The sequence below is a fragment of the Chiloscyllium plagiosum genome, unplaced genomic scaffold, assembly GCF_037043375.1.
Source record: "Chiloscyllium plagiosum isolate Xiang-an unplaced genomic scaffold, Cpla_swu_hap1 HiC_scaffold_3, whole genome shotgun sequence".
Lineage (NCBI taxonomy): Eukaryota > Metazoa > Chordata > Chondrichthyes > Orectolobiformes > Hemiscylliidae > Chiloscyllium > Chiloscyllium plagiosum.
Genome location: NW_028270141.1, coordinates 123,595,623 through 123,601,622, shown reverse-complemented (window position 1 = coordinate 123,601,622; position 6,000 = coordinate 123,595,623). Strand labels below are relative to the sequence as shown.

The window sequence follows — 6,000 nt, the reverse complement described above, 5'->3', positions numbered from 1 at the left end:
GAGAATGCAGGCTGCGGCCCTATGAAGCAGGGGGAGGGCTTGCAGTTGGCCTGTGTGGGGATGTGGGAGACTACAGGAGCCTGGTGGGCAAGGGCTGGCTGAAAGGCAGCTGGAGGGACGGAGGGAGGGAAGCACGCACGGAGGAGGAAGAGCAAAGAGAAAAGAGAAAAAAAAGCCAAAGGGGATAAAGAGAAAGAGCAACAAAGAAAATGTGGCTGGCCAGCACACTTTGAAGTAGGGAGAAAAGGCAGGGGCCAGCGCCTACGGCCATACTAGTCTGAAAACGCCTGATCTCGGAAACTAAGCAGACTCAGGCCTGGTTAGTACTTGGATGGGAGACCGCCTGGGAATACCAGGTGCAGTAGGCTTTTTCCGCCAGCAGTGGCTGCTCAAGTCACCCCTCTGCACTTGTCTTGTGCCAGGCAATGGAGCGGCAGGTTATTTTTGCTGCTGCTGCTGTGTCTGGCATCAGTCTCCTGCAGGCACGAGACACGGAGGGGAGGAGAGCGGAGCGCTGCCAAAATCAGCAAGAAAGGCGGAAAGAAAGGGATTGGGGCTGCACGCTGTCTGCGGGTGGCAGTCAGGAAAGGCGGACAATAGACAATAGGTGCAGGAGTTGGCCATTCTGCCCTTCCAGCCTGCACCACCATTCAATATGATCATGGCTGATCATCCTTAATCAGTATCCTGTTCCTGCCTTATCTCCATAACCCTTGATTCCACTATCCTTGAGAGCTCTATCCAACTCTTTCTTAAATGAATCCAGAGACTGGGCCTCCACTGCCCTCTGGGGCAGAGCATTCCACACAGCCACCACTCTCTGGGTGAAGAAGTTTCTCCTCATCTCTGTCCTAAATGGTCTACCCCGTATTTTTAAGCTGTGTCCTCTGTTTCGGCACTCACCCCGCAGCGGAAACATGTTGCCTGCCGCCAGAGTGTCCAATCCTTTGATCATCTTATATGTCTCAACCAGATCCCCTCTCAGTCTTCTAAACTCAAGGGTACACAAGCCCAGTCGCTCCAGTCTTTCAGTGTAAGGTAATCCCGCCATTCCAGGAATTGACCTCGTGAACCTACGCTGCATTCCCTCAATAGCCAGAATGTCTCTCCTCAAATTTGGAGACCAGAACTGCACACAGTACTCCAGGTGTGGTCTCACCAGGGCCCTGTACAGCTGCAGAAGGACCTCTTTGCTTCTATACTCAATCCCTCTTGTTATGAAGGCCAGCATGCTATTAGCCTTCTTCACTACCTGCTGTACCTGCATGCTTACCTTCATTGAGTGGTGTACAAGAACCCCCAGATCTCTCTGTACTGCCCCTTTACCTAAATTGATTCCACTTAGGTGGTAATCTGCCTTCCTGTTCTTGCCACCAAAGTGGATAAGGATCCATTTATCCACGTGAAAGTGCATCTGCCATGCATCTGAGCACTCACCTAACTTGTCCAGGTCACCCTGTAATCTCCTAAGATCCTCATCACATTTCACCCTGCCACCCAGCTGATGAAATTTGCGAATGTTATTGCTAGTACCATCTTGTATATCCTGAAGATAGATTGTAAAAAGCTGCGGTCCCAGTACTGATCCGTGCGGTACCCCAGTGGTCAGTGCCTGGCATTCCGAAATGGAGGGGTGGAGGAGTGTGGAAGGATGAGAGAATGCAGGCTGCGGCCCTATGAAGCAGGGGGAGGGCTTGCAGTTGGCCTGTGTGGGGATGTGGGAGACTACAGGAGCCTGGTGGGCAAGGGCTGGCTGAAAGGCAGCTGGAGGGACGGAGGGAGGGAAGCACGCACGGAGGAGGAAGAGCAAAGAGAAAAGAGAAAAAAAAGCCAAAGGGGATAAAGAGAAAGAGCAAGAAAGAAAATGTGGCTGGCCAGCACGCCTTGAAGTAGGGAGAAAAGGCAGGGGCCAGCGCCTACGGCCATACTAGTCTGAAAACGCCCGATCTCGTCTGATCTCGGAAGCTAAGCAGACTCAGGCCTGGTTAGTACTTGGATGGGAGACCGCCTGGGAATACCATGTGCAGTAGGCTTTTTCCGCCAGCAGTGGCTGCTCAAGTCACCCCTCTGCACTTGTCTTGTGCCAGGCAATGGAGCGGCAGGTTATTTTTGCTGCTGCTGCTGTGCCTGGCATCAGTCTCCTGCAGGCACGAGACACGGAGGGGAGGAGAGCGGAGCGCTGCCAAAATCAGCAAGAAAGGGATTGGGGCTGCACGCTGTCTGCGGGTGGCAGTCAGGAAAGGCGGACAATAGACAATAGGTGCAGGAGTTGGCCATTCTGCCCTTCCAGCCTGCACCACCATTCAATATGATCATGGCTGATCATCCTTAATCAGTATCCTGTTCCTGCCTTATCTCCATAACCCTTGATTCCACTATCCTTGAGAGCTCTATCCAACTCTTTCTTAAATGAATCCAGAGACTGGGCCTCCACTGCCCTCTGGGGCAGAGCATTCCACACAGCCACCACTCTCTGGGTGAAGAAGTTTCTCCTCATCTCTGTCCTAAATGGTCTACCCCGTATTTTTAAGCTGTGTCCTCTGTTTCGGCACTCACCCCGCAGCGGAAACATGTTGCCTGCCGCCAGAGTGTCCAATCCTTTGATCATCTTATATGTCTCAACCAGATCCCCTCTCAGTCTTCTAAACTCAAGGGTACACAAGCCCAGTCGCTCCAGTCTTTCAGTGTAAGGTAATCCCGCCATTCCAGGAATTGACCTCGTGTACCTACGCTGCATTCCCTCAATAGCCAGAATGTCTCTCCTCAAATTTGGAGACCAGAACTGCACACAGTACTCCAGGTGTGGTCTCACCAGGGCCCTGTACAGCTGCAGAAGAACCTCTTTGCTTCTATACTCAATCCCTCTTGTTATGAAGGCCAGCATGCTATTAGCCTTCTTCACTACCTGCTGTACCTGCATGCTTACCTTCATTGAGTGGTGTACAAGAACCCCCAGATCTCTCTGTACTGCCCCTTTACCTAAATTGATTCCACTTAGGTGGTAATCTGCCTTCCTGTTCTTGCCACCAAAGTGGATAAGGATCCATTTATCCACGTGAAAGTGCATCTGCCATGCATCTGAGCACTCACTTAACTTGTCCAGGTCACCCTGTAATCTCCTAACATCCTCATCACATTTCACCCTGCCACCCAGCTGATGAAATTTGCGAATGTTATTGCTAATACCATCTTGTATATCCTGAAGATAGATTGTAAAAAGCTGCGGTCCCAGTACTGATCCGTGCGGTACCCCACTGGTCAGTGCCCGGCATTCCGAAATGGAGGGGTGGAGGAGTGTGGAAGGATGAGAGAATGCAGGCTGCGGCCCTATGAAGCAGGGGGAGGGCTTGCAGTTGGCCTGTGTGGGGATGTGGGAGACTACAGGAGCCTGGTGGGCAAGGGCTGGCTGAAAGGCAGCTGGAGGGACGGAGGGAGGGAAGCACGCACGGAGGAGGAAGAGCAAAGAGAAAAGAGAAAAAAAAGCCAAAGGGGATAAAGAGAAAGAGCAAGAAAGAAAATGTGGCTGGCCAGCACGCCTTGAAGTAGGGAGAAAAGGCAGGGGCCAGCGCCTACGGCCATACTAGTCTGAAAACGCCCGATCTCGTCTGATCTCGGAAGCTAAGCAGACTCAGGCCTGGTTAGTACTTGGATGGGAGACCGCCTGGGAATACCAGGTGCAGTAGGCTTTTTCCGCCAGCAGTGGCTGCTCAAGTCACCCCTCTGCACTTGTCTTGTGCCAGGCAATGGAGCGGCAGGTTATTTTTGCTGCTGCTGCTGTGCCTGGCATCAGTCTCCTGCAGGCACGAGACACGGAGGGGAGGAGAGCGGAGCGCTGCCAAAATCAGCAAGAAAGGCGGAAAGAAAGGGATTGGGGCTGCACGCTGTCTGCGGGTGGCAGTCAGGAAAGGCGGACAATAGACAATAGGTGCAGGAGTTGGCCAGTCTGCCCTTCCAGCCTGCACCACCATTCAATATGATCATGGCTGATCATCCTTAATCAGTATCCTGTTCCTGCCTTATCTCCATAACCCTTGATTCCACTATCCTTGAGAGCTCTATCCAACTCTTTCTTAAATGAATCCAGAGACTGGGCCTCCACTGCCCTCTGGGGCAGAGCATTCCACACAGCCACCACTCTCTGGGTGAAGAAGTTTCTCCTCATCTCTGTCCTAAATGGTCTACCCCGTATTTTTAAGCTGTGTCCTCTGTTTCGGCACTCACCCCGCAGCGGAAACATGTTGCCTGCCGCCAGAGTGTCCAATCCTTTGATCATCTTATATGTCTCAACCAGATCCCCTCTCAGTCTTCTAAACTCAAGGGTACACAAGCCCAGTCGCTCCAGTCTTTCAGTGTAAGGTAATCCCGCCATTCCAGGAATTGACCTCGTGAACCTACGCTGCATTCCCTCAATAGCCAGAATGTCTCTCCTCAAATTTGGAGACCAGAACTGCACACAGTACTCCAGGTGTGGTCTCACCAGGGCCCTGTACAGCTGCAGAAGGACCTCTTTGCTTCTATACTCAATCCCTCTTGTTATGAAGGCCAGCATGCTATTAGCCTTCTTCACTACCTGCTGTACCTGCATGCTTACCTTCATTGAGTGGTGTACAAGAACCCCCAGATCTCTCTGTACTGCCCCTTTACCTAAATTGATTCCACTTAGGTGGTAATCTGCCTTCCTGTTCTTGCCACCAAAGTGGATAAGGATCCATTTATCCACGTGAAAGTGCATCTGCCATGCATCTGAGCACTCACCTAACTTGTCCAGGTCACCCTGTAATCTCCTAACATCCTCATCACATTTCACCCTGCCACCCAGCTGATGAAATTTGCGAATGTTATTGCTAATACCATCTTGTATATCCTGAAGATAGATTGTAAAAAGCTGCGGTCCCAGTACTGATCCGTGCGGTACCCCACTGGTCAGTGCCCGGCATTCCGAAATGGAGGGGTGGAGGAGTGTGGAAGGATGAGAGAATGCAGGCTGCGGCCCTATGAAGCAGGGGGAGGGCTTGCAGTTGGCCTGTGTGGGGATGTGGGAGACTACAGGAGCCTGGTGGGCAAGGGCTGGCTGAAAGGCAGCTGGAGGGACGGAGGGAGGGAAGCACGCACGGAGGAGGAAGAGCAAAGAGAAAAGAGAAAAAAAAGCCAAAGGGGATAAAGAGAAAGAGCAAGAAAGAAAATGTGGCTGGCCAGCACGCCTTGAAGTAGGGAGAAAAGGCAGGGGCCAGCGCCTACGGCCATACTAGTCTGAAAATGCCCGATCTCGTCTGATCTCGGAAGCTAAGCAGACTCAGGCCTGGTTAGTACTTGGATGGGAGACCGCCTGGGAATACCAGGTGCAGTAGGCTTTTTCCGCCAGCAGTGGCTGCTCAAGTCACCCCTCTGCACTTGTCTTGTGCCAGGCAATGGAGCGGCAGGTTATTTTTGCTGCTGCTGCTGTGCCTGGCATCAGTCTCCTGCAGGCACGAGACACGGAGGGGAGGAGAGCGGAGCGCTGCCAAAATCAGCAAGAAAGGCGGAAAGAAAGGGATTGGGGCTGCACGCTGTCTGCGGGTGGCAGTCAGGAAAGGCGGACAATAGACAATAGGTGCAGGAGTTGGCCATTCTGCCCTTCCAGCCTGCACCACCATTCAATATGATCATGGCTGATCATCCTTAATCAGTATCCTGTTCCTGCCTTATCTCCATAACCCTTGATTCCACTATCCTTGAGAGCTCTATCCAACTCTTTCTTAAATGAATCCAGAGACTGGGCCTCCACTGCCCTCTGGGGCAGAGCATTCCACACAGCCACCACTCTCTGGGTGAAGAAGTTTCTCCTCATCTCTGTCCTAAATGGTCTACCCCATATTTTTAAGCTGTGTCCTCTGTTTCGGCACTCACCCCGCAGCGGAAACATGTTGCCTGCCGCCAGAGTGTCCAATCCTTTGATCATCTTATATGTCTCAACCAGATCCCCTCTCAGTCTTCTAAACTCAAGGGTACACAAGCCCAGTC

General features: G+C 52.1%; 3 non-coding genes and 1 pseudogene across 3 annotated transcripts; all 4 read left to right on the top strand.

The window, feature by feature from the left end:
* The first annotated feature begins 259 nt into the window (after positions 1–259).
* On the top strand, positions 260–368 carry LOC148150979 (5S ribosomal RNA; annotated as a pseudogene).
* Positions 369–1,914: 1,546 nt separating this feature from the next.
* On the top strand, positions 1,915–2,033 carry LOC148150978 (5S ribosomal RNA). Its single transcript, XR_015755837.1, has one exon. It is a non-coding gene; the product is annotated as a 5S ribosomal RNA (ribosomal RNA).
* A 1,534-nt stretch (positions 2,034–3,567) lies between these two features.
* LOC148150977 (5S ribosomal RNA) lies at positions 3,568–3,686 on the top strand. The gene has a single exon (XR_015756402.1). It is a non-coding gene; the product is annotated as a 5S ribosomal RNA (ribosomal RNA).
* Positions 3,687–5,232: 1,546 nt separating this feature from the next.
* On the top strand, positions 5,233–5,351 carry LOC148150976 (5S ribosomal RNA). Its single transcript, XR_015756739.1, has one exon. It is a non-coding gene; the product is annotated as a 5S ribosomal RNA (ribosomal RNA).
* Positions 5,352–6,000: the final 649 nt, after the last annotated feature.